The sequence below is a fragment of the Mustela nivalis genome (assembly GCF_964662115.1).
Source record: "Mustela nivalis genome assembly, chromosome: 1".
Classification (NCBI taxonomy): domain Eukaryota; kingdom Metazoa; phylum Chordata; class Mammalia; order Carnivora; family Mustelidae; genus Mustela; species Mustela nivalis.
This window is the reverse complement of record NC_139020.1, coordinates 66499422-66527120: the sequence shown is the minus strand read 5'-3', so window position 1 is coordinate 66527120 and position 27699 is coordinate 66499422. Positions and strand designations below refer to the sequence as shown.

The 27699-nt window shown below is 36.4% G+C and overlaps 1 pseudogene across 1 annotated transcript in view; it reads left to right on the top strand.

The window, feature by feature from the left end:
• Positions 1-27699, top strand: part of LOC309841103 (DNA polymerase theta-like) — a 135048-nt pseudogene that overhangs the window by 72786 nt on the left and 34563 nt on the right. The window contains exons 14-19 of the transcript in view: positions 2585-2773; positions 13911-14127; positions 18499-18635; positions 19862-20036; positions 22448-22553; positions 23721-23802. The product of the transcript in view is annotated as a DNA polymerase theta-like (transcript). The remainder of the gene's footprint in view (positions 1-2584; positions 2774-13910; positions 14128-18498; positions 18636-19861; positions 20037-22447; positions 22554-23720; positions 23803-27699) is intronic.

Genomic DNA, 27699 nt, shown 5'->3' with positions numbered 1-27699 from the left:
TTTCATTCTTCTGCATGTGGCTGTCCAATTTTCCCAACACCATTTGTTGAAGAGAATGTCTTTTTTTCCATTGAACATTCTTGCCTGCTTTGTCAAAGATTAGTTGACCATAGTGTCGAAGGTCCATTTCTGGGCTCCCTATTCTGTTCCACTGATCTATGTGTCTGTTTTTGTGACTGTACTATACTGTCTTGATGATTACAGCTTTGTAATAAAGCTTGAAGACCAGAATTGTGATACCACCAGCTTTGCTTTTCTTTTTCAACATTCTTCTGACTCTTTGGGGTCTTTTCTGGTTCCATATAAATTTTAGAATTATTTGTCCAAGTTCTTTGAAAAACATTGATGGTATTTTGATAGGGTTTGCATTAAATGTGTAGATTGGTCTAGGTAGCAGAGACATTTTCACAATATTGGTTTTTCTTATCCATGAGCATGGAACTTTTTCCATTTCTTTGTGTATTCCTCAATTTCTTTCATGGGTACTTTATGGTTTTCTGAGTGCAAATTCTTTGCCTCTTTGGTTGGATTTTTTCCTAGGTAACTTACAGTTTTAGGTTCAATTATAAGTAGAATTGAATCCTTAATTTCTCTTTCTTCTGTCTTGTTGGTGATGTGTAGAAATGCAACTGATTTCTGTGCTTTGATATTATGTCCTGACACTTTACTGAATTCCTGTATGAGTTCTAGCAGTTTTAGAGTAGAGTCTTTTGGGTTTTCCACATAAAGTATCATATCAACTGCAAAGAGTGAGTGTTTGACTTATTTACTGATTCATATGCCTTTTACTTCTTTTTGTAGTTTGATTGCTTAGGCTAGGGCTTCCAGTACTGTGCTGAATAGCAGTGGTGATAGTGGACATCCCTGCTGTGTTCCTGACCTGCCTGTGTTCTTCTCAAGGATTTTGATGGATACACAGGCATACTTACTGTGGGCTTTTCATATATGGCTTTTATGATATTGAGTTATGTTCCCTCTATCCCTACACTGAAGAGTTTTAATCAAGAATAGATGCTGTACTTTGTCAAATACTTTTTCTGCATCTATTGAGAGTATCATATGATCCTTGTTTTTTTATTAATGTATTGTATTACATTGATTGTTAGTTAACATTAGTCAATGTTAATGTTAAAAAATAGATGTTGACCTGTTTTTATTGATTTTTAGAGGGGTTCTCTGTGCCTCCTGGATTTTGATGCCTGTTTCCTTCCCCAAATTAGGGAAGTTCTCTGCTATAATTTGCTCTCTATACCTTCTGCCCCTCTCTCTGTTTCTTTTTCTTCTGGGATCCCAGGCACCCCTAGGCACACTACTCTTGCCAGCATCTCTGTGTTCATTACCTCAGAGCTCTCCAAACTATCATTTTGGGATTTTATGGAACCTTATTACATAGGCACGATTGATTAAATCATTAGTCATAGGTGATCAGTTCAACCTCCAGGCACCTCCTAGCAGGTCAAGGGGCCAGGCTGAAAGTTCCAACCCTCCAATCACAGGATTGGTTCTACTGGTAGCCACCCACCCTTAGGTAACCTAGGGGCATTTCTAAAGTCACCTCATTAACAATAAAAGATGTCTTTATCTCACAGTTTAGGAAATTTCCAAGGTTTTAGAAGTTCTGTGCTAGAAATGGGGACAAAGACCAAATTTATATTTCTTATTACAATCCACAATATCACACTTCCCTATCAAACTACATTCTTAATGTACAGAAGTAATTGAGTCATATAATTGTCAGAATTATGAAAAGGGCTTAGGTTTCCTTATTCTAATTCAGTTTTGATTGGCTAGATCATCTAGTGTTAGAAACTACAGGAGATAAACCATAAGAGACTCTTAATCATAGGAAATAACTGAGGGTTGCTGGGGAGCAGGGAATGGGGTAACTGAGTGATGGATATTAAGGAGGTCACGTGATGTAATGAGCACTAGTACTATATAAGACTGATGTGTCACTGAACTCTATCTCTGAAACTAATAATATAGTATATCTTAATTAACTGAATTTAAATTTTTAAGAAAAGGAAATAAAAGTCATACACACACAAGAAACTACAGATTTTCTAATCTGGCAGGGAAGTTAAAATTAGCAATCAAATGATTTGTTGGATGGCCCTGTTGGCAGGCCCTCATCCTGAGGGAAAAGCCTAGAGGCTTTCTAAAATTTGGGGTATAAAATTTTAATGGTATCACTTCTTATGATGTTGAAAGAATTTTTAAAAACCTGAAACTTATATAGGCCCATTTTTATTATACTAGCTTAACCAAAATCAGCCTTTGTCGAGAAGATTCCATCTACATTTTCAGAAATATGGTTTTAATTATCTGAGAGGCACTTGGATTTCAAGGCTATTTCAGAACTAGATCAGCAGGAGGGCTTAGTAATGGAAAAGTTGTAAGTTTTCTTTCTTTGAAAACTGCTCTCACTAGTACCAAAAATAAGTCCCTGTACAATTTACAGTTATACTTTCATTCTCTCCTGGGAAGACCACTGAATTATTATTAAATGAAAAGGAGTGAGATTAGAAATGAGCATTTTCCCCTTTTAACTTAAGTGTGTACAGATGTCTTTGAACACATTTAGGTGGTATGCTGGTTAATAGATCCAGATTCTAAGGAGCCAACTCTTCACAGCATAGTTTCCAGTTTTCTACCTCATGAGCTTTCCCCCCTGGAAGGAATAGAGACTGGACAAGGAATTCAGAGTCTGGGGCTGAATGTCAACACTGAGCATTCTGGGAGATACAGAACATCCATAGGTAAAAACAACCTTGTTGGCATTTTCATGATGTTACAGACTGGTGACAGTTCTATATTTAGCCACTTTTGATCACAGGTCTTCATCACTCTTTATCACACTTCCAACACCAACTCTATTTTTGGGTTTTCTAGGTCAGGGTCAACAAACTTTCTGTAGAGGCCCAGGCAGTCTTAATCATAAATATTCAACTCTGCCATAATAGAAAAGCAGCCATAGACAATATGAAACTAAGTGTTCTGATAAAACTTTATTTATATAAATAGGCATCTGGCCCCGGTTTGGCACTAGTTTGCAGACCTCAGACTCTATTGTGGCATTTTTGTGGCATTTTATCATTTATTGCTAATTTTATATTTAAAGTTTATCCAATGATTTTTATTCACACTTAAAACATAATCTATTATGGAATCTAAAAAGTGACCTGTTTTCTTTTTAGAACTATAAATCGTTATTTCTCTAGCAAAGAATATTCATGTGAATTTTTATGTCATGATAAATAGCATGGGCTTATTGTGCAGTCTGTTGGTCCAGAGTGAGTACCTTGACTTCAGAGAGCATATCATACGCTTATGGTAGAAATGATTAAGTGGAACAAAGTTGACTTCATTGTGAGAAGATTTAAACTGTGAATTTATTACCTGATCAAAAAATACTAGAAATAACAGATTGATGAATTTGCACAGACCAAGTTAAATATGGGCTGTATCACTTATTAGTGAGAGGCCTTGGGCAAGCTACTGACACTCTTTAAATCTATTTCTTATAATGTTATAAATATTAAATGAGAGAGAACTTAATGATGTGTTTGCTGGATTAGGTACTCGTGACTGTGTTAGTTGATGATGATGATGATGATGATTTTTATTACTAGTGTAAGCCCTCCATGCTGATACTAATGTTCTCCCTGGCATCACTGGGGTAGAATAATATAAAGATCAATCTGACTTGTTTGTTCATAGGAGACTTGCTTAAGTGATGTTAATTAGCAGCTCTTGAACATACACTGAAATATTTCAAACTCAGCTTCTCTAATATAGGAAGGCCAAGGAGTTGGAGTATATGGTACATATGCCAACAAGACACTTACTGCATTCATGAGTGATAAGGTCGAATAAACATGGCTCTCTTTCCCTCAGTCAGCTTTGTGTGCCCTTAGAATCTAACGTTTGGTGCTGGTGATATGGATTAGTCTGTAACTTTTTATGAACATTTGTTGCCCATTAACAAAATTAAAACTTTCAATATCTTTGGGAGGGAACTTTTCCACTCTTAAAGACAATTTTTCACCTATAGGAAAAAGTATACGCAATGCTCTAGATTCGTTATTTTTAACTTTTACAGTTTCAGTGTCCCTTGAAAACTCCTTTTTAAATGCAAATGTTCAAAAGTGAGTGAACTGGAGTTATTAAATGCATTCTTGTACAGTGCAGTCTTTCTTATTCATAGAGTCCATAGAATTGAAGTACATTGAGATAAAGTTTTTAGAGAGAATGTAAATAATTGTCAATTTTTTTTTGAAAATGATTATTTCAGGATGTGTTTGAAGGATCTCTAGAATCTTCATCTTTTTCTTTTCTCATTTCTTGCCTGTTGGGTGAGTATGTTCTGGCAGCCCACCCAGTAAAGAAGTTCTTTACTAATCTTTACTTCTCCATTCTGCGCTGATTTTTTGTGTGTGTCACTCAATTTTAATAACAATGTGACTTAGGACCAAATATCCTGTTCTCTTCACATGGATCAATTAGGTCCTTTCTAAAGTGGTTTGAACATAGATGATTTTCTAGGGATGGAGTGAGTTGGTTTCTCTCTTTTTTAAAGTGGATCTCAACTATACAGATTTGTATTTGTCATAATCTTTCTTTCATGTACACTATCATCATTGGTCCCGTATGGTCCTCTTATTATTTACTATTTTTTAATATGTAATATCTGTTAATTTACATCTTTAATAATAGACATTTGTGTCTGCCTATGTGGTCCTCCTTTCTTGCACATCCCAGCTTTTATGTTTATCATTCCCTTATTTTTTATTTTAAATTTTATTTATTTTTTATTTTAAAAAATTTAGCATATATATATGCTAATAAATTTTACATATATATATATATATATATATATGCTAAAATATATCCAAACAATATATTATTATATATCATTAATTTTGCTTGTTTTTGAGCTTTATAAAACATATGTCACATTGGGACTTGCTTTTCTTACCCAGTACCATGTTAGTAAGATTCATGCATGTTATTGCAAGAATCTATAATCTATTCATTTTCACTGTTCTGTTTTATATCACTGTGTGAATGTGCCAATTTTTTTTTTAATGTGCCAAAATTTATTTGTCCATTTTACTGCTAATGAATGAGCAGGTTGTTTCTATTTTTTTTTAATCTTGTTTTTGTTTTTTTGTTTTGCTATAATGAGTAGTTCTGTATACATATTCTTACACTTATACATGCTTCCTGGTCCAAGAATATCTTTTGAGTGTGGAATTGCTCTGTCACAAGAATGGAAATATTCAGTTTTATAAGATTATGCTAAATTGTTTTCCAAAATAATCTATACCTTTACTTTCTAAACAGCAATGTGAAAGAAATCTTGCTGATTCATATTGTCTCAACTTTGCCAATTCATTGGCTATAAAATGGCTGTAATTTTTAATTTCTTATGCTTTGTTTTTGGTAAAGAAGTTATTCTAGTTTCATGGGATGAGTTGATAGATATAATCTTTTTTTCCTTTGGAGGAGGAGTTTATATATCATAGAAATGATGTGTTTGTTCCTTGAAATTTTGGTAACATTTACCTATAAACTCTTTCTTTGTGGAAATATTTTTAGTTAATACTTTGATTTCTTTAATAACTGTAAGATTATTCAATTGTATCTTTAATTATGTTTGGTAAACTATATTTTTATTATATTATTGTTATATATTTTTATTATAATGAACTATATTTTTAAGAATTACCCATTTCATCTAGATTTTCAAATTTATCATCATTAAGCTATTATTGATTTTTATAATAATTAAAAACAATTTTTATAAACATATAATGTATTATTAGCCCCAAGGGTACAGGTCTGTGAATCACCAGGTTTACACACTTCACAGCACTCACCATAGCACATGCCCTCCCCAATGTCCATAACCCCACTACCCTCTCCCTACCCTTCCCCCCAGCCACCCTCAGTTTGTTTTGTGACATTAAGAGTCTCTTATGCTTTGTCTCCCTCCTGATCCCATCTTGTTTCATTTATTCTTTTCCTATCCCCCAAACCCCTGATGTTGCTTCTCTACTTCCTCATTTCAGGGAGATTGTATGATAATTGTCTTTCTCTGATTGACTTATTTCACTAAGCATAATACCCTCTAGTTCCATCCATGTCATCGCAAATGGCAAGATTTCATTTCTTTTGATGTCTGTATAGTATTCCATTGTATATATGTATACCACCTCTTTTTTTAAAAAATAATTTATGTATTTATTTGACAGACAGAGATCACAAGTAAGCAGAGAGGCAGGCAGAGAGAGAGGAGGAAGCAGGCTCCCCAACAAGCAGAGAGTCTGATGCGGGTCTTGATCTCATGACTCTGAGATCATGACCTGAGCTGAAGGCAGAGGCTTAACCTACCGAGCCACTCAGGTGCCCTATACCACCTCTTCTTTATCCATTCATCTGTTGATGGACATCTAGGTTCTTTCCATAGTTTGGCTATTGTGGACATCACTGCTATAAACATTTGGGTGTACGTCCCCCTTTGGATCGCTACATTTGTATCTTTAAGGTAAATACCCAGTAGTTATTGCTGATTTTTTTAAAATTTTTAATTTTTTATAAACATATAATATATTTTTATCCCCAGGGGTACAGGTCTGTGAATTGCCAGGTTTACATACTTCACAGCACTCACCAAAGCACATACCCTCCCCAATGTCCATAACCTCACCCCCCTTCTCCGAACCCCCCTCCTCCCAGGACTCCTTAGTTTGTTTTGTGAGATTAAGAGTCACTTATGGTTTGTCTCCCTCCCAATCCCATCTTGTTTCATTTATTCTTCTCCTACCCCCATAACCCCCCATGTTGCATCACCACTTCCTCATATCAGGGAGATCATATGATAGTTGTCACTCTCTGCTTGACTTATTTTGCTAAGCATGATACGCTCTAGTTCCATCCACGTTGTCGCAAATGGCAAGATTTCATTTCTTTTGATGACTGCATAGTATTCCATTGTGTATATATACCACATCGTCTTGATCCATTCATCTTTTGATGGACATCTAGGTTCTTTCCATAGTTTGGCTATTGCGGAAATTGCTGCTATAAACATTCGGGTTCACGTGCCCCTTTGGATCACTACGTTTGTATCTTTAGGATAAATACCCAGTAGTGCAATTGCTGCGTCATAGGGCAGTTCTATTTTCAACATTTTGAGGAACCTCCATGCTGTTTTCCAGAGTGGTTTACCAGCTTGCATTCCCACCAACAGTGTAGGAGGGTTCCCTTTTCTCCACATCATCACCAGCATCTGTCATTTCCTGACTTGTTAATTTTAGCCATGCTGACTGGTGTGAGGTGATATCTCATTGTGGTTTTGATTTGTATTTCCCTGATGCCGAGTGATATGGAGCACTTTTACATGTGTCTGTTGACCATCTGGATGTCTTCTTTGCAGAAATGTCTGTTCAAGTCCTCTGCCCATTTCTTGATTGGATTATTTGTTCTTTGGGTGTTGAGTTTGCTAAGTTCTTTATAGATTATGGACACTAGTCCTTTATCTGATATGTCGTTTGCAAATATCTTCTCCCATTCTCTCAGTTGTCTTTTGGTTTTGCTGTTTCCTAGGCTGTGCAAAAGCTTTTTGAGCTTGATGAAATCCCAATAGTTCATTTTTGCTCTTGCTTCCCTTGCCTTTGGTGATGTTCCTAGGAAAATGTTGCTGCAGCTGAGGTTGAAGAGGTTGCTGCCTCTATTCTCAAGCATTTTGATGGATTCCTTTCTCACATTGAGGTCCTTCATCCATTTTGCATCTATTTTCGTGTGTGGTGTAAGGAAATGGTCCAATTTCATTTTTCTGCATGTGGCTTTCCAATTTTCCCAACAGCATTTATTGAAGAGGCTGTCTTTTTTCCATTGGACATTCTTTCCTGCTTTGTTGAAGATTAGTTGACCATAGAGTTGAGGGTCTATTTCTGGGCTTTCTATTCTGTTCCATTGATCTATGTGTCTGTTTTTGTGCCACTACCATGCTGTCTTGATCATGACAGCTTTGTAATAGAGCTTGAAGTCCGGAATTGTGATGCCACCAACGTTGGATTTCTTTTTCAATATTCCTTTGGCTATTCGAGGTCTTTTCTGGTTCCATACAAATTTTAGGATTATTTGTTCCATTTCTTTGAAAAAGATGGATGGTACTTTGATAGGAATTGCATTAAATGTGTAGATTGCTTTAGGTAGCATAGACATTTTCACAATATTTATTCTTCCAATCCAGGAGCATGGAACATTTTTCCATTTCTTTGTGTCTTCCTCAATTTCTTTCATGAGTACTTTATAGTTTTCTGAGTATAGATTCTGTGCCTCTTTGGTTAGGTTTATTCCTAGGTATCTTATGTTTTTGGGTGCAATTGTAAATCGGATTGACTCCTTAATTTCTCTTTCTTCTGTCTTGTTGTTGGTGTAGAGTAATGCAATTGATTTCTGTGCATTGATTTTATACCTGACACTTTACTGAGTTCCTGTACAAGTTCTAGCAGTTTTGGAGTGGAGTCTTTTGGGTTTCCCACATATAGTATCATATCATCTGCGAAGAGTGATAGTTTGACTTCTTCTTTGCTAATTTGGATGCCTTTAATTTCCTTTTGTTCTCTGATTGCTGAGGCTAGGACTTCTAGTACTATGTTGAATAGCAGTGATGATAATGGACATCCCTGCCGTGTTCCTGACCTTAGCGGAAAAGCTTTCAGTTTTTCTCCATTGAGAATGATATTTTTGGTGGGTTTTTCATAGATGGCTTTGATAATATTGAGGTATGTGCCCTCTATCCCTACACTTTGCAGAGTTTTGAACAGGAAGGGATGCTGTACTTTGTCAAATGTTTTTTCAGCATCTATTGAGAGTATCATATGGTTCTTGTTCTTTCTTTTATTGATGTGTTGTATCACATTGATTGATTTGCGGATGTTGAACCAACCTTGCAGCCCTGGAATAAATCCCACTTGGTCAGGTGAATAATCCTTTTAATGCACTGTTGAATCCTATTGGCTAGTATTTTGGTGAGAATTTTTGCATCTGTGTTCATCAAGGATATTGGTCTATAGCTCTCTTTTTTGGTGGGATCCTTGTCTGGTTTTGGGATCAAGGTGATACTGGCCTCATAAAATGAGTTTGGAAGTTTTCCTTCCATTTCTATTTTATGGAACAGTTTCAGGAGAATATGAATTAGTTCTTCTTTAAATGTTTGGTAGAATTCCCCCGGGAAGCCATCTGGCCTGGGCTTTTGTTTGTTTGGAGATTTTTAATGACTGTTTCAATTTCCTTACTGGTTATGGGTCTGTTCAGGCTTTCTATTTCTTCCTGGTTCAGTTGTGGTAGTCTATACGTTTCTAGGAATGCATCCATTTCTTCCAGATAGTCAAATTTGTTAGCGTAGAGTTGCTCATAGTATGTTCTTATAATTGTCTGTATTTCTTTGGTGTTAGTTGTGATCTCTCCTCTTTCATTAATGATTTTATTTATTTGGGTCCTTTCTCTTTTCTTTTTGGTAAGTCTGGCCAGGGGGTTATCAATCTTATTAATTCTTTCAAATCAATTCTTTCATTGATTTGTTCTAATTTTTTTTTTTTTTGTTTCTATTTCATTGATTTCTGCTCTTATCTTTATGAATTCTCTTCTCCTGCTGGGTTTAGGCTTTCTTTCTTGTTCTTTCTCCAGCTCCATTAGGTGTAGGGTTAGGTTGTGTACCTGAGACCTTTCTTGTTTCTTGAGAAAGGCTTGTACCGCTATATATTTTCCTCTCAGGACTGCCTTCGTTGTGTCCCACAGATTTTGAACCATTGTGTTTTCATTATCATTTGTTTCCATGAACTTTTTCAATTCTTCTTTAATTTCCTTTAATTTCAATTCTTCTTTAATTTCCTGTTTGACCCATTCATTCTTTAGAAGGATGCTGTTTAGTCTCCATGTATTTGGGTTCTTTCCAAACTTCCTCTTGTGGTTGAGTTCTAGCTTCAGAGCATTGTGGTCTGAAAATATGCAGAGAATGATCCCAATCTTTTGATACCGGTTGAGTCCTGATTTAGGACCGAGGATGTGATCTACTCTGGAGAATGTTCCATGTGCACTAGAGAAGAATGTGTATTCTGTTGCTTTGGGATGAAATGTTCTGAATATATCTGTGATGTCCATCTGGTCCAGTGTGTCGTTTAAGGCCTTTATTTCCTTGTTGATCTTTTGCTTGGATGATTTGTCCATTTCAGTGTGGGGAGTGTTAAAGTCCCCTACTATTATTGTATCATTGTTGATGTGTTTCTTCGATTTTGTTATTAATTGGTTTATATAGTTGGCTGCTTCCACGTTGGGGGTATAGATATTTAAAATTGTTTGATCTTCTTGTTGGACAGACCCTTTGAGTATGATATAGTGTCATTCCTCATCTCTTATTATAGTCTTTGGCTTAAAATTTAATTGATCTGATATAAGGATTGCCACCCCTGCTTTCTTCTGATGTCCATTAGCATTGTAAATTCTTTTCTACCCCCACACTTTAAATCTGGAGGTGTCTTCGGGCTTAAAATGAGTTTCTTGTAGGCAACATATAGATGGGTTTTGTTTTTTTATCCATTCTGATACCCTGTGTCTTTTGATTGGGGCATTTAGCCCATTAACATTCAGGGTAACTATTGAGAGATATGAATTTAGTGCCATTGTATTGCCCGTAAGGTGACTGTTACTGTATATTGTCTCTGTTCCTTTCTGACCTACCACTTATAGGCTCTCTCTTTGCTTAGAGGACCCCTTTTAATATTTCCTGTAGAGCTGGTTTGGTGTTTGCAAATTCTTTCAGTTTTTGTTTGTCCTGGAAGCTTTTAATCTCTCCTTCTATTTTCAATGATAGCCTAGCTGGATATAGTATTCTTGGCTGCATGTTTTTCTCGTTTAGTGCTCTGAAAATATCATGCCAGATCTTTCTGGCCTGCCAGGTCTCTGTGGATAAGTTTGCTGCCAATCTTATATTTTTACCATTGTATGTTACAGACTTCTTCCCTCGGGCTGCTTTCAGGATTTTCTCTTTGTCACTAGGACTTGTAAATTTTACTATTAGGTGATGGGGTGTGGGCCTATTCTTATTGATTCTGAGGGGCGTTCTCTGCACCTCCTGAATTTCGATGCTTTTTCCCTTTGCCATATTGGGGAAATTCTCCCCAATAATTCTCTCAAGTATACCTTCTGATCCCCTCTCTCTTTCTTCTTCTTCTGGAATACCAATTATTCTAATGTTGTTTCGTCTTATGGTGTTATTTATATCTCGAATTCTCCCCTCGAGGTCCAGTAGCTGTTTGTCCCTCTTTTGCTCAGCTTCTTTATTCTTTGTCATTTGGTCTTCTATATCGCTAATTCTTTCTTCTGCCTCATTTATTCTAGCAGTGAGAGCCTCCATTTTTGATTGCACCTCATTAATAGCTTTTTTGATTTCACCTTGGTTAGATTTTAGTTCTTTTATTTCTCCAGAAAAGGCTTTTATATCTCCCGAGAGGGTTTCTCTGATATCTTCCATGCCTTTTTTGAGCCCGGCTAGAACCTTGAGAATCGTCATTCTAAACTCTAGATCTGACATATTACCAATGTCTGTATTGATTAGGTCCCTAGCCTTCGGTACTACCTCTTGTTCTTTTTTGTGGTGTATTTTTCCGCCTTGTCATTTTGTCCAAATAAGAGTATATAAAGGAGCAAGTAAAATACTAAAACGGTGGCAACAACCCCAGAAATATATGCTTTAACCAAATCAGAAGAGATCCCAAATCATGAGGGGGGATAAAGGGGATAAAAAGAGGTTCAGAAAGAAAGAAAGAAAGGGGAAAAAAAAGAATTATAAGAGAAAATGAATAAAGAAAAGTATAAAAATATATATATATATTTTAGATAAACTAGTTTAAAAACGTTAAAAAAGAAAAGGGTAAAAGTTAAAAAAAATTTAGCAGAAGAATAGAAAAAAATGAAAAAGAAAAAAAATTAAATTAACTGCAAGACTAAAGAATCATAGGGAGAAAGCCATGATTCGTGCTTTGCTTTCTCCTCCCCTGGAATTCTACTGCTCTCCTTGGTATTGAAACTGCACTCTTTGGTAGGTCTTGGTCTTGGCTGGATTTCTTGTTGATCTTCTGGGGGAGGGGCCTGTTATAGTGATCTTAAGTTTCTTTGCCCCAGGCAGAGTTGCACCGCCCTTACCAGGGGCCAGGCTGAGTAATCTACTCAGGTTTGCTTTTGGGAGCTTTTGTTCCCTAAGTGCTTTCCGTGCTTTCTGTAGAGTTCTGGAGGATGGGAATACAAATGGCGGCCTCCTGGTCTCCAGCCCGGAGGAGCCAAGAGCCCGGGGCCCCACTCCTCAGTGCACCCTCAGAGAACAGCGCCCAGTCACTCCCGTCTGCCTGACCTCCGACCGTGCTCCAAGCTCACCGAGCCTGTGACCGGTTCAAGTTACCCCGAGCTGGGAGCTCACTGTTGGCTCTGTCTCTGTAGCTGGCTTCCCTGTTCTAATACCTGTAAGCTCTGCGACACTCAGACACCCCAATCCTTTTGTGACCCTGCGGGACCTGAGGTCACGCTGACCCAGCGTGGGCTTCACCCCGGTTTAGCCTCTGGAGCGTGGCCCCTAGCGGAACAGACTTTTAAAAGTCCTGATTTTGTGCTCTGTTTCTCCACCGCTTGCCGGCATTCGGCCCCTCCCCCCGGGGTCTATCTTCCCGTCACTTTGGATTAACTTCTCTGCCAGTCCTACTTTTCAGAAAGTGGTTGTTTTCTGTTTCTAGAATTGCTGTTCTTCTTCTCTTTTATCTGCTGATGGATTTGTAGGTGTTTGCAATCTTTAGATAAGCTATCTAGCTGATCTCCTGCTAGCTGAAATAGTCTCAGCCTGCTACTTCTCCACCTTCTTGACTCCTCCTGATTTTTTTAATACATCTTTGCTTTATCTGTTATATTGTCTTTTCTTTCTCCATATTTGTTGTTTAATCTTATTAGAAGTTTATCAATCATTCAGTCTTTCCAAATAACCAACTTTTGCCTTTGATTTTTAGTTCTGACTTTATTTTGCATCCCTTTTTCTAAATCCATAAGTATGACACTAAGTTCATTATTTTTCAAATCATTTTTTTCTTTTCTAATTGAGGTATTAAAGTCTATAAATTTCCCTCAAAGCTCTACTTGCATTACATCTTAGAAATTTTGACTTGTAAAGTTTTCATTTTATCTTAAATACTTATTAACATTTTTTGTTATGACACTTTTGACTCATAAATTATTTAGAAGATTTTTTTCAATTTCAAATATTTGGAAATGTTTTGTTTGTATTTTGTATGTTTGTATTTTTTAATATTCAAACTTAATTGTGTTGTGATTAAAAAGCATGACTACTCTTTTGAGAAGTGTCAGCAGATCGAAAAATCCTCTGATTCTTAGTTTAGAAATCTTTCTCTTTATTCTTTGGTAAGAGCATTGGAAAATTAAAAAACCTCCATTTTTAATTCTTTGTGCAAGCATTCATACCATGGAACCAGGAATATTGGAAATAATTTCAGGATATTAACTCATTGTAATCAATTTAGCAAATAAGTTTGGTTTTCATGCTCTTGCCAAGAGTAGAAGCGGAACCATTGTCTTGGGAGAAATGCAATTTCTTGTAGTACAGACTAGTCACAAGACTGCCAGTTTTTCTGCTTTTTATGTAGACAAGTGTAGTAGTCTAGTACTGAAGTAGAGATTTAGGAAGTACTTTTATGCCTTTTCTTGTTGGCCTGAGAGTGTTCCTCATGAGACTGGATCACGAAGAATAACTTCAGTAGCATCTCTGAATTTGCCTAGAAAAATTCCGTGTGTTTAGATGATAGTGTTGATCTAGTCACTTTACTGGTGAATTAATGTTTTAGTTTTCTTTTTTTTTTCTTCCAGATATTTTTTGTAAAGTGGAAATTCCCCCTCGGTACTGCTTGGCCTTGCTAGAGCTAAATGGAATTGGCTTTAGTACCACAGAATGTGAAATTCAGAAACACGTAATGCAAGCCAAGCTGGATGCAATCTGAGACTCAGGCCTATCAACTAGCTGGACACAGTTTTTCCTTCACCAGTTCAGAAGACATCGCCAACGTGGTATCAAGGGAATGGGGAATTTTAGAGTTAAAAATTATTTGTGTGTGTGTGTATTTCCTAAATGTGTTTGCCTAAACACCAAAGATACCGAAGAACACAGTTCAAAAAAATTTTAGTTATCAGAGTGCTTTGGAGATAGAGTATTCTAGCATCTAATTTATAAATTATATCTGTGTTTATGAGAATAGAAGTTAGTAAAAAAGCCTCCTAGAAGGTATACTCCATGAGATCTGCCTAGAACAGAGGAGGTACTCTAAATATTTGTTGAACAAAAGATCCATAGTGATTGTTATATAACAATGTAGTTGTTTCTCCATGAAGTTAGTAATTTCATGAACTCTCACCCCTTCCATACCCTAAAATCCCTTTTTTGACAATAAAATTAGATATTTTTCTCAATTTTTACTGAAAAAGGATTTTTGGGATTGTTTGCTTTTTAAAACCTAAATAAGATTTTATAAACTTAACTTAAATTTGGACACACTTTATTCTTATATTTATTTTCAGAGGTTGGTGATCTATTCTTTCCTCTCCCCACCACAGTCCACAAAGGATGTCTGGGTTCTTGTGGAATGGTTACAAATATAGGGTGGGTGCTTATACTTGATAGCATTGAAGTTCAGGTGACTTGTAGATGCAATTCAGTAATGTAGCATGTTGTGAAGACCATAGGCTTTCAAGCCAGACTTCATGGGTTTGAATCCCATCTCCTCCATTTATTAACCCTATAACCTGGAACAATCCATCAACTCTTTGTATCTCAATTTCTACATCAGTAAACTGGGTTATGATAGGAATACCTCAGAATTGTTGTGAGGAATAAAAAATGATGAATGTAAAACACTTAGAATAATGCCCATCTCATAGTAAAAGTTCAGTAAATGTTATGTAGACTCATAAAAAAAATGCCCTTTTTAAAAAGCCACAGTGTTATATTTTTTAAAAAATGAGGAATTTTTGTTTTTCTGAATCACAGGGTACATTTGTATGGAATTCAGAAGTGCTGTTTTTTGCTTGTTTGTTTGTTTTGTTTAATTTTTTCTTTTGAGTTCTTTAGCTCGGAACTCCCCATCCAATACCCAACTGACTGCACATAAAATTACATAGGGACCTTATGAAAAACAGAGGATCTCTGGATTTCAGCACAAGTAGGGCAAAGGCAGAAATCCATCCCTCTGTGATTCAGATACTAAGGCCATAGACCTAGACCAAACTCTGGGCCAGAATAAAAGGCCTTTGATGTTAATGGCTTGTTCTTAGGTCTTCATTCTAAAAGGGAAGTTATATTTAAGGTAATCTAACAGTTTCACATATTGACTTGTTAATCCTTGGTAATTTTAAGGGGAATCTTTGAACTGGGCAGGATAGTACTAATCCTCTAGAACTGTTATATAGCCACTTATAGCTATTTAAATTTGAATTAATTGGGACACCTGGTGATGCAGTCAGTTAAGCCTCTGTCTTTGATTCAGGTCATGATACCAGGGTCCTGGGATTAGCCCTGCATCAGACTCCTTGCTCAGCAGGGAGTCTGTTTCTCCCTCTGACTCTGCTGCTCCCCCTGCTTGTGCTCTTTCTCTCTCTTTCTAACAAAATAAATAAATAAAATCTTTAAAAATAAATTAAAAAATTTAACTTAATTAAAATTAATTTAAATATCAGTTCAGTGCCTTAGTTGTGTTAGCCACATTTTAAATGTTCAATAATCACATGTGGTAAGTGGCTACCATAATGGAGAGTGCAAATATAGAACAATTTCATTATTGCAAAAAGTTCTTTTGGATGGCACTGGCCTAGAGTGGGGATCGGCAAACTACAGCTTGTGGGCCATATTTGTTCTGCCACCTGTTTTTGTAAATAAAATTTCATTGGAGCATAATCGTACTTGTTCATTTACTTACTGTCTATGGCTCTTTTTGGTCTGTAGTGGCACAACTGAGAATTTGTGACAGTAAAACCCGCAAAGCTGAGAAAATCTGTTATCTGGCTCTTTTTAGGAAAAGTTTGCTGATCCCTGGTCTAGAGGAAGCATGAATTAGAGAAAAAGAAAAATGACATTTGAGTTAGAAGACTATGGTTTCTAATTCTTAATTTTTCTACATTATGGTCATGTAACTTGAAGCAAGTTTCTCCAACTGGTATAAACTTTTCAGAAATGTCACAGAATTATTGTACATATGACATGAGATGACACATGTTAAAGCTTCCAGCATGATGGCTGACACATAGTAAGTGCTCAATAAATATTAGTGCCTCTTACCCTCATCCAATTCAACCCCCTCATTTCACAGATGTATTCACTGAGAATTGGAGAGGTAATTTATATGAAGTTTTCACAGTTAATTCTGAAGGTTTCACCAAAAACAGGAATCTAAGATAAGAACTTATAAATATTAAGGTGAGATTTTTGAGTTGTCCTAATTATGGTAGATCTCTCTTCCTGGGTTTGTTGATTTATTGCTATTTGAAAAATAATGTTTCATTTTTCTATTCAATTATTAGATTCTCTTTCCTCTCCTGGCATTTATATGCTCTTTGATATCTGTACTAGAGTTGCCTGGATAAAATACAGGACATTCAGATAAATTTGAATTTCAGATAAACAATGAATAATTTTTTTTTTTTTTTTTTTTTAAAGATTTTATTTATTTATTTGACAGAGAGAAATCACAAGTACACTGAGAGGCAGGCAGAGAGAGAGAGAGAGAGAAGGAAGCAGGCTCCCTGCTGAGCAGAGAGCCCGATACGGGACTCGATCCCAGGACCCTGAGATCATGACCTGAGCCGAAGGCAGCGGCTTAACCCACTGAGCCACCCAGGCGCCCCGAAACAATGAATAATTTTTTTTAAAGATTTTATTTATTTTATTTGACAGAGATCACAAGTAGGCAGAGAGGCAGGCAGAGAGAGAGAGAGAGAGAGAGAGAGAGGAGGAATTAGGCTCCCTGCTGAGCAGAGGCCCGTTGCGGGGCTCGATCCCAAGACTCTGGGTTCATGACCTGAGCTGAAGGCAGAGGCTTTAACCCACTGAGCCACCCAGGCGCCCCAACAATGAACAATATTTTAATATAAGTATGCCCCATGCAGTTCAAATTTTAACTAAACATCTTGTAATTTTATTTGTTATTTATGACATCCCTGATCCCTACACATGCAGCCTTCTATAACACAATTCTTGGGAAAAATAGTTATTAACATCCATAGCAAGCCTCAGTATCTTTCATACCTAAGATTCCAGTTATTCCTACTACTTAAAATTGAACCAGATCTTTGTTTCTATCATCACTGTTATTCTACAGAATAACAGATACAGATAACAGATACAGGCCTATCTTTCCTTCTACCCCTTGCCCAACTTGTGGCCAATAAAGATTCTTAAATAATGCAAATGTTCTTAATTTTTAGGATTATTAAGTGGGAAAATAATCCAAGGTTTACTAAGCCCACTCAAGGTACATAAATGAATGAATGGAAGTAGTAGATAGTATTCTGAATAGCCTTGAGTTTTAAATTGAGCTAGTGATTTTAGGTATACATGGGAACTTCCTTTTGCCCCAGTACCTGGATCCTGTCCTGTGTAGGCTTAGTTTCTTCAGTAGGTCCTCATTAGCTCCCTTAGCTGTCATTATTGATTTCTGCATTGGGTTGGCCACCTTTCCCTGACTTTTTTGTCCAGGGTTTCATAGGGTCTAGCCTTACTGTGGTGGGAGTAGATGGCTTTTTCTATCTCTTTCTACATCAGTGTTCTCTGATTTTTGTGATCATATAATAGCCACAAAGGCTCCCATGTTGGTCTTTACTGAGGCTTAAATGATCGAGCAAACATGTTGATTAGTTACCACATTAAAGGGTACTTAAGAGAGTTCACAGTCCTCAGAGAAACCTAAAGTCTCAATGTCAGTAGCTTATTTATCACTTGTTCAGTGATAAATAAAACTCAACCTGAGCCCTGCCCTCAGCACCCCCCAGACTCCAGTAGGTTGCCCCAGAACCCAAAGAGCAGTTCTGCCATACCCCTAGTCCCTAACCCTAACCCTTGGTTGGGTTTTCAGGCATCCATCTCTAGAGGCCTGGTCTTGATTCTCTCCATATGGGGGGACACAGTGTGTACATTCCTGTGTTCTTGACTTTTTAAAAGCCGCTAATTGATATTAATCTTATAGTGCCTACATTAGTTTATAGATTGCCTACTTGACATCAAATTTTCATTGTCATTATTTATTGAATGTGGTAATTTAATGTGTTATAAAAAGTTCTCACAACCCGTGTTGAATTGTATGGATTTTCTCAAATAACTTTTAAAAATGTTATGTGAATGACAATGCTTGTGATTTGATTCTTGACTAAAGAAGCATTAATTTCTTGCAGGTTTTATTTTTGGAACTGAAGTTGCCACCAAATGGAGAAGTACAAAACCAAGGCAGCAAGAAAACTTTGGGTTCTACCAGAGAGGGAATGACAATGGGCACAAGCTAAAGCTGGGAAAACAGTTCAGCACTAGTAAGGTACTCTTCAGGACAGCTGCAGGGCAGAATTTGATTTACTTTTAGCACTCTGATGTCTTGAAAGAAAGCTGATGAAGTCAAGACCTAGCATAGCCCATCATTTGAATGTATCCAGATTAAAACAAATTAGTTTGTGTTTCGGCTCACTGCAAAAACTGCAGAGACATTCCATCATGGAAAATGACCAAAATCTTATTTAGCAGTTGTGTCCTTCCTATCATTAAAACAGTATAATGGTATATGAACTCAGACCCACAGACATTATTTAATTATTGGCATCTGATACTCTTGGACTTCAAGTGTAATATAATTTGAATAGTATAGGAACATGAACAAAGATGTGGAAGAATTAAAAAAAGAAAGAACAAGCCATTACAAATAAACATTTTTTTTTCAATTATAGGGCAATATTTATATACATTTTTCAATTATAGGGCAAAAATTTTCCATGAGTTTAAGAATCTAGTCTACTAATTTCAAAGTGAAAGTGTAAATTACAATCCATGGAAACCGTATGCTTAGGAGAGAAGAGAGAAAGTGCTTATTGTGACATTTTTACTGAATGAATTTTTAGTGAAATAATAAGGATAGAAAGTATCACCATAACAGGTAAGGAAAGAGCAGTTCAAGTTGCCATTTTGACCTTACTGTCATTAACTATGACTTACCTGCCCTAGGGAAGTTTCCACAGTTTCATTCTGTAACAAAACTTTTTGTTTTATCTTGCCCTCTAACCTCACAAGTTCCTGTTTCTTCACAGTTTACCCAAACTCTGTAGCATAGAAAGTTCAGAGTTTTAAAGATGAATGTCTTCTGACTTTCTTGATGTGGAAATGATCAAAGTATTAGGGCAAAAGGAAAAGAATGAGAAACTTCCAATCACATGAGAAGAGAGGAAGAAAATATAGACAAAGGAAAGCCACGATATAGATTCTTGGCTGGTGTGAGACTGGGCAGTTATAGTACCTTGTTAAGTTGACGTCTTTTTTTTAAAAAGTAGATCTAAATTGATATTATTTGGCATTAACATGTTTGCATTTTACCATCCATAGTTGCTATAGTTTTATCATTATGGGGATGCAAAAACCCAAAGCGTAATTTTGAGTTATAGATATAGGAGTTAACAAATTTAGTTTTGAGATTATATTATTTACCAAAGGGAGAGTCTAGTTTGGTATGGGATTTGGACAAGAATTTGATCTTACTTCATTATATTTCTTTGGCAAGATGTTTTAAATAAATTAAAGGGATTACATCATTTTCCAGGCTTGATATTAGAGTGGAGAAGAATCACTAATGCTATTACTAAAGTGGTCTTTCTTCTGCAGCGGGAAAAGCATCTAAATCTTTTTCTTGGAATGGAAAGAATCTATCCTGTATCACAGTCACACACTACTACAGGTAATGAGAAATCTTAAATATGGATAATACTCAATTTTGAAAGAAAACTTTTCATATATAATATTTGCTTTGATGACCGAGGAATTCAAGTGTTGATCATTGGATTCTGTGAAGTTCTATAAACATTTATGTAACACATTCTACATCCAGAATATAGATGGATACTATTTGCAGAGATGAGATTTAGTTAGAGTTCCAGCTTTCAAGTACTATATAGAGTAACTAGAATGTCTGCGACTGTGCTTCAGATCAATACTTATTTGAGTTAGTCATCTAATTTCAGTCCAGACCCTCTCCTGAACCTCCCAAGAGTCTGATGAATCTAGGTAATTCTGGAGAGCATCTGTGTAATAGATAAGTGTCTTATTTTACTTAACCAGAAAAGAGCTGTAGAGTCTTTTGGGTATCTTGTAGCACTCTTGGAATGGGTATGAGTAACCTAACCTAGTAAGGAAGAAAGCATTCTTGTGTTAGGCAGTGCAAAGCTAAGTATCTGCCAAATGTAATGTGCATTAGAATAAAGGACAGCATTATTTCTCATCAGAGAGACAGTTTAGGTTGGCAGTGTAGAATGTGGGCTTTGATATCTGGCTTTTACAAGTTTTGAATCTTTATTCAAGGTAGCTTTGTGCCTGAGTGTCCTCCTGTGTAAAACACAGTAATAATAGTCTCACTTCACCAGGGCATGCTGAGGATTAAATAGGCTAATACATTTCAAGTGTTTCGAATAGAGCAGAGCACTTTGTGCGGGCTCCTTACCAGCTGTTGCTGTTATTACAGAAGGAGGCACCAGGAGGAGTTGCTTTTTTTTCTGTGCTGTTTGTTGCCTGTTCTAAACAAACTCTTTTCCTTCTTCCGTATTTAGCTAAGCTCTTAGATCACCATAGCCATTTCTTGCCCTGTTGGTGTTTAAATCTCATTTTGAGATATATGCTAATGATGCAAACTTACATAAAATAAATCCTTGGTTAAAAACCAAAACCAGCCTGGAGTTTCTAAAGGTGTTGCATTTATCTGTTGCTTATAAAGTAGAAAGAAAGTAATCAATTCCTTTTTTTCTGATTGGTTTTCACCATACTATTCCTTCCTTTAAAGAATATTTTGGAAATACAAGCCTACCTAAGCAAAGCAAAGCCATTTCATTAGAATTCATCTCCATGATGTTACATTCATGTTTTAGAATTTATTTTTGCCATCTTGTCTGCTAGTGTTAGTCTCATTAATTCAAAAAATAACCTGAATATTAAATATTATTATAGAAAACAAGACAGTGTGCTGAGGCAGCAAGAGACTTGAACGCCTTCTGCTGTCAGCTAGTTTTATAAACATTGAGAAGGACATTTAATGGTAAGAAGTATATTAATATCTACCATTCATTGAGCACTAATTTTTCTTAAAAGCTAAATAACAAGGACATATATCAGGGGTTTGTTCAGAAAAAGAGTATCCGAGGTACCTAAAATGTCTGACTCATCAAAAGAAGATGTAATTATATATACTAGCTGGTAGAGAGCCATTACAATGAAAAGTATATTATAAAACAGAAGATTTTGTGTTGCTATATATGTATTGTAAAACTGTAATAACAAAATCAGTTATAATAACAAAACCAGTTCCCCCAGACTCTTTGAATAATGCTTTCGTGTTTCAGAAAAATTCAACCAATAAATAAATAATCTGTAAAATATTTGGGGGGGAGAATAAAGGCTATAAGCATTAAAACATAGAGCTTTTTCTTTCCTAGAAAGTTCATTAATCTGATTCTAGTCTCTAGCTTTGTCAGTGCTACCACTGGTTCTCTTGTTTAGTGAGGATGGTGATAAAGGAAAGTGGCCAGGTGACGTCCGGCAAGTGATGTTCTAGTCATCACTTCTCATTACTCCATCTTCTACAGATTAGCTGGCCCCTTGGGCCCTGGGTTATCCCTTTCCAGCAGTCCATTGCTCTTTTGCTGCAGATCCTCTCTCTGTGTCTTGTGTATTCCTGAATTTTGAAGGTTTCTGACAGTCATTTTTCCTAGGATCCATTTGAATAGTTTTTACTCATTAATACCCCTGCTAACAGTCATATAGTGCTGACAGCTGGTATTCATTTTAGCACAGAACTAGTTCAGCCTATCGAATTACTTCTCATCATGGGCTTCTCATCTAGCTCTCTCACCTAGAGAGCTAGGTTAATGTAAAACATTCTATTGCAGTTGATGCATATATTCACTTACATTGGGATTGGTCTTGTACTTATTTTATCCTTGTTAGATGCATGAACATAATGAAAAACATTTAAATACAAATTTAGTTTAGCATTGGTGAAAATGCATAATTCAGAAATGTAATTACTGTGAAAATAAATGTCAGATCCCCTCAAACATCTCAATTTTCTGTCTTCATTCTCTTTGATTTTAGGATGAATAGCCTTTACAGAACCAAATATTCAGAATGTGCCAAGAGATTTTGAGATCAAAATGACAATACTAGTAGGAGAGTGCCTACCTTCCCAAGCCCTACTTCCCATGAACAGGTAGATGCTATTTCTCTGTATTTGTGTTATATACTTTTGTGAGTATGAAAGCCTCAAAATAAGACTAGTGGAAAAAATAATGAAGTTAGTTTAATTTTCTGTTCTGGGCATACACATTTCTAGGTAATATCCATTTAAAATCCTGAGTCTGTCTATAAAAAAGCTAGTTGATGGTGAAAGACTGAAAACCTGGACCACTAATTAATCAGTATGATGTGCTTTTCTAACTCAAATGCTACAGAGAAGAGTTTAACTATGTCAAAAGCCTCTCCCCCTCTGCCCTCCCCAAATTCACATGATGGGAAGGAAAAGCATAGATAATTTATGTTAGATATGGTCAAAAAGATTTGTTGACTTGAGATAAATGTCAGTAATTTTTTCAGAAGCAGTTTGTGGCAAAAGCTGTTACAGAAATGCCTTATTTTGTTTAATTAAATATTTGCTAAAAAAGAAAATCTATGTGAGATTAAGAGTCACTTATGGTTTGTCTCCCTCCCAATCCCATCTTGTTTCATTTATTCTTCTCCTACCCACTTAAGCCCCATGTTGCATCACCATTTCCTCATATCAGGGAGATCATATGATAGTTGTCTTTCTCTGCTTGACTTATTTCACTAAGCATGATACGCTCTAGTTCCATCCATGTTGTCGCAAATGGCAAGATTTCATATGATCTCCCTGATATGAGGAAGTGGTGATGCAACATGGGGGCTTAAGTGGGTAGAAGAAGAATCAATGAAACAAGATGGAATGGGGAGGGAGACAAACCATAAGTGACTCTTAATCTCACAAAACAAACTGAGGGTTGCTGGGGGGAGGGGGGTTGAGAGAAGGGGGTGGGATTATGGACATTGGGGAGGGTATGTGCTTTGGTGAGTGCTGTGAAGTGTGTAAACCTGGTGATTCACAGACCTGTACTCCTGGGGATAAAAATATATGTTTATAAAAAATAAAAAATTATAAAAAAAAAAAAGAAAATCTAGTATCTATGTTAAGCTTTAAAGTGAGTTTCAAACGATAAGGTTTTTAAGTTTCCTAGATGAAACTGTTGACTTCACTGAAAAATGAGACCTTCCTCATATATTTGAGACTGCTTCATGTCTAGCTGCTGAAATTGTTTGACTGACGGAGGAAGAGATAAAGAGTCGTGGCCTGAACTGTGGATAGTAGGCATAGATGGAGGAGAGAACCCCAGACAGAGGAATGCCATTTTCAGTCTGCATGCGGCATGTTTTTGTGCCCTTTCCAGGTAAGGTGATAGATGGTTTTTTGAACTTCTCATTGCTGTAGAAATGGTTTTCAAAGCACTGATAAAGCCTGCATTATGAATAAGACTCAGAAGTATGCATTGGTCCCTCCATCTTTCCTCTCTTTGGTGTAACCTGTTTTTACCTTTGTGTAGCCAGGTTGTCAGTCACCATTGTCCTCATGATCTGCTCTGTGGAAAACTCTTGTGGTATATGCTTGTCAGCAACAGTCTACAGAAACCATGCCTTCCAAAGCGATTGTAAACTTTTTTGCAAAGTCCAGCAGATTTCATTAGTCCTTGTACTCTTTGACAGACTCTTGTGCAGACTCTTCTGTACAGCACTTATACTGTTAATTAACCCTCCGTTTCATCAATTTCTGTCCTCCCTTGATCTCAAAGGGCACAATTTTCTTGTTTCTCTGACTTGCTTTGCTCTTTTGCTTCTATCCTCTCCATACCACTGTTTTCTATTGCAGGGGTAACCCCCAAGGCTGCCCTTCTCTTGCCTAACCTCTCTTTAGTACTCCAGACAACAGGCCTTTCATGAAAGATTGAACTCAATAAACTCTAGTCATGAGACATTTGGAAGTCAGGATCTAACTCCTAAATCACCCCTACTATTTCTATATGAATTTGTCCCTTTATCTTCTGCTGGTTGGCAGGTCTGGGTGAGTGCAGCTAACTATCTGAATTGGTTTTAATTCTGTCAGAAAATATTCTAAGGGGGAATCAAGGTCCGTGGCAGTGTCACCTGGTTGGTAATTTTCCATTTTGCTCTCTCAGTGTAAACTATCAGCACTATATCATTGTAACCATCTTTAAGTGTTCAGTTCTCTGGCATTAAGTACCCATCATGGTTGTTTGTGCATCCATCACCACCATCCATCCCCAGAACTTTTTCATCTTCCACAACTGAAACTCTCTATTGAAGAGTAACTCTCCCTCCCATCAGCCCCCGGTCCCTGGCAGCCACCATTCTACTTTCTGTCTCTGTGAATTTGACTACTTGAGGTATCTACTATAAGTGCATTATACAGTATTTGTCTTTTTGTGTCTGGTTTATTTCTCTTTGCATCATGTCTTCAAGATTAATCCATGTTGTAGTATATGTCAGAATTTCCATTCTTTTTGGGTGCCTGGCTACCTCAGTGGATTAAGCCTCTGTCTCCGGCTCGGGTCATGATCCCAGGGTCCTCTGCTTGATTCCTCTGCATCTGGCTCTCTGCTCAGTGGGAAGCCTGCTTCCCCCCACCCAACTCTGCCTGCCTCTCTGTCTACTTGTGATATCTCTCTCTCTCTGTCAAATAAATAATAAATAAATAAATAAAATCTTAAAAAAAAAAGAATTTCAGTTCTTTTTAAGGCTGAATAATATTTGATTATATGTATATACTTTATTTTATCTGTTCATTCATCAATTTATTCTTACTTAAACAATAAAATTGTGTTTAACATGACCAATTTTATACTGCTTTTAAAAATTTTTTTAAGTTCATTGAAATTAAACATATATGGATTAAATCTGAAAATTTCTGTCATTTAAATGTAGTGTTTAGGGGCACCTGGGTGGTTCAGTGGGTTGAAGCCTCTGCCTTTGGCTCAGGTCGTGATCCCGGGGTCCTGGGATCGAGCCCCACATCGGGCTCTCTGCTGAGCAGGGAGCCTGCTTCCCTTCCTCTCTCTCTGCCTACTTGTGATCTCTGTCTGTAAAATAAATAAAATCTTAAAAAAATAAAATAAATGTAGTGTTTAGTCCATTGGCATCTAAAGTAATCATTGGCATACAGTTGGTTTAACTCTACTGTCTTGTTATTTGTGTTTTATTCTATCTGTTCTTTATTTTTTAAAGCTTTAAGTGACCATTTTTATTGTGCTTCTTATTTCCTCTATCGTCTTCTTAACTATCTTAGATATTTCAGAGTATTCAATACGTATATATGTATTCCATCACGTACTGTCTTTAAATAATCTTATACCACTTCATCTGTAAAGTTTTTTTCTATTTCCCCTCTTACATAATAGATTTAATTTCTATGATTTATAAACTCTACCATACAGTTATTATTTTTGCCTTAAAAAGTCTATTATCTTTCAAAGAAAGCAAGAAATAAAAAAGTGTCTTTTCTACCTGTCCACTTTTTACCATTTCCGGCACTTTTCATTTCTTGGAGTAATTCAAGGAATCTTGAAGTACTTCCTCCAGAGTACTTCCTTTAAGATTTCTTATAATGCAGTTATACTGACAGTGGTTTATCCCAGTATTCCCATGTCTCTAGATTTCTTTTGTTATCCTCACTTTTGAAAGATAATTTTATGTGACTTAGATTTCTAGATGTACAGTCCTTCTCCTTCAGCACTTTAAATATATATTTCCATTAGCTCCTGGTTTGTATTATTTCTATTGAGAAGTACACCGTCATTTTTCTTGCTCCTCCTCTAAGCATAATACAACCAACTTTCCCCTGGATGCTTTTTAAATTTTGTTATTGAGACTCTTTGGGTAGTTTTTCATGCTTTGCCTCTAAGACTTTTGAGTTTGCTGGATATCCTAAGTTGGCCTAGTTTTTTTTTTTTTAAATATGTGTGCTTATATTTTTCAGTAAATTTGAAACATTTTCAACCATTATTTCTTGTAAATTTTTAATTTTTTATATTCTTTAATTTTATTTATTTATTTATTTATTTATTTATTTTTTAACTTTTTATTTTTTATAAACATATATTTTTATCCCCAGGAGTACAGGTCTGTGAATCACCAGGTTTACACACTTCACAGCACTCACCAAAGCACATACCCTCCCCAATGTCCATAATCCCACCCCCTTCTCCCAAACCCCCTCCCCCCAGCAACCCTCAGTTTGTTTTGTGTGATTAAGAGTCACTTATGGTTTGTCTCCCTCCCAATCCCATCTTGTTTCATTTATTCTTCTCCTACCCACTTAAGCCTCCATGTTGCATCACCACTTCCTCATATCTTTAATTTTTAAAAAGAATTTATTTATTTATTTGAGAGAGAGAGAGAGAGCAGCAGAGGAAGAGGGAGAAGCAGTCTCCACGCCAAACAGGGAGCCCAATGTGGGGCTCAATCCCAGGTCCCTGGGATCATTACCTGAGCCAAAGGCAGGTGCTTAACCAACTGAGCCCCCTAGGCTCCCCTCTTATAATTTTTTAAAAAGATTATTTATTTTAGAAAGAGAGAAAGAGAGCGCGCACAAGCATGGGGGTGGGCAGAGGGAGAGAATCATCAAGCAGACTCCCCTGCTGAGCACAGAGCCCCATGCAGGACTTGATCCATGACTTACGAGATCATGACCTTAGCTGAAACCAAGAGTCAGACTCTTAAATGACTGAGCCACCTAGATGTCCACTTGTAATATTTTTTGTTCATTTTTCTCTCCTCTCTCCTTTCTTCTTGTTGCTCCAAATATACATATGTAATACCACTTGGTATTGTTCCACAGTTTGCTCCAAATATACATATGTAATACCACTTGGTATTGTTCCATAGGTCACTGAAACTTTTTTCTTTTTTATTCTCCCTCTTTTTTTTTTATTATTCTGTGCTACAATGTATATTTTCTACTGACTGTTAAATGTTCATGGATTTCTCTTCTACAGTGTCTAATTGCTGTCTTATCCTTCTAGTGAATTTTACATTTCAGATATTGTATTTTTAGTTTCAGAATTTTCATTTGATTTTTTGTCTGATTTTTATTATCTTATAGCAATTCACTATTTATTACATCATTATATGCGTGCTTCTTTAAACTCCTGAACATTATCTATGGTAGCTATTTAAAATTCCATCATCTCTTAATTTGGGGGTCATTTTTCTATTGATTAAATATTCTCCTGCTCAGCGTCACATTTTCCTGGTTCTTCTTATGTCTGGTATTT